The following is a 1514-nucleotide window of genomic DNA, read 5'->3' as shown; positions in this document are numbered from 1 at the left end:
TGAGGTTTATTCACTTGAGAATTTGAGTTGTTTCAATTGCTTTCTTCACCTTTTAGTTCGGTGTGATCTGTTTTAAAACAGCTGATGAGTCAATCACTCAGTCCATTCAAACTGTGGACTTTGAAGCTAAAGGCTGGTCACCACTCCAGGCTCGGGTTTAAGTAGGTAATCCTCAGATGGATCTACCACCACCTCGCCTGTCAGTCAGCGGTAGACTTCAGCACTGCTGGTAGATGCTCGTGCCACGATTGTTTGTTTCACCTGTCGTTGTTACTCGTCTGTATTCGCAGGTCTCTGATCATAAGTCAGGATTGAACTGCATGGGATGGGGTTTCAGGACTGCTGACGGCTGGTTTCATAGGCCACCAGTTCTGCTCAGCGACGGTTGCTCACAATGGGTGTGGATGGCCTCCTGTACTGCTGTCAGACCTCGTCTTCTCATCTCAGACTTCTTCACAAACTCAACTCAGGGGAAATGTTTAAGATCATTGAGTGAATGTCACTTTTAGTGAGTAATGTAGAAAAAGTCACTGCTTAAAGCTGAGCAAGATAATCTAAGATATTAAAAAAGGTCTCCTGACCCGACCCAGCAGCGTCCTGTTGATGCCTGTTTCAGGATCTGGTTTCTGTCTGTGGTCTGTTCCTGTAAACAGGAGGTCCTCAGAAAGCAGTGTGAGCCCGCTGGAGCCAGAATATGATGATGATGATGGTGGTGGTGGTGGAGGAGGCGTTTCTCAGCGTTGCTGCATCTCCTCATTCTCGTCCAAACATATCGGACAATGTTTAGATGGGGAAATTAGGCTGGTGGTGGAGGAGCTTGATTGGTGGTTTGTGGTTAAGAGACAAGAGCATTGTGTCCAATCAGACTTCAATGCACATGTGTAAACCACAGGTTACAAACAAACACAGTGCTTCCTCTTCCTGTTTGAGTCGTTTTTGAATTAACCATGGAGCTCCGGGTCAGAAGGTTGGAGTGGGTGGAGCCATTAGTGCAGAGAGACTCACAGTGTAAAGGCTGTGGACTGACGTCATGATCTGGATCCATGTGCTCCTGTGGTGATGCAGCAGAGGAAGCTGTGGGTGTTTTCATGGAGACAGAGCTGGTTTCTGTTTGGACGGTCAGCTCTGAGGAGGGGAGAAAATGCTTGGCGTGGGTGGAAGTGTTTGAGTTTGAATGCTGTGAGCACAGCGATGTGCTCCTGACCCGTTTCTGTAGGTCCACCGTCTTCATCAGGAAGAGCCGAAAACTTCCTGCCACATGACCGTCAACAACGTCCTGTTTGTGACCTGGATGAGGCTGTGGTTATTACGTGACTGACTGCTCACTGAGCTTTCAGCAGGGCTGGGGTTAAAGACCGACAACATTCACGGCTGCTCGCTGCAGGTGTCGCTCAGGGTCTGCAGATGCTGCACATCTGCCACCTGCCCTCACGCATCACTTCCTTTCTGTGTGATCCTTCAAAACATGATCAATACCAAAGTTCCCCAGCTTGTTATTCTGAGTGATGACATCT

Source organism: Pundamilia nyererei, unplaced genomic scaffold (assembly GCF_000239375.1).
Source record: "Pundamilia nyererei isolate P.nyererei 1_Seehausen unplaced genomic scaffold, PunNye1.0 scaffold00285, whole genome shotgun sequence".
NCBI classification, from domain to species: domain Eukaryota; kingdom Metazoa; phylum Chordata; class Actinopteri; order Cichliformes; family Cichlidae; genus Pundamilia; species Pundamilia nyererei.
This window is presented reverse-complemented; position numbering follows the sequence as displayed.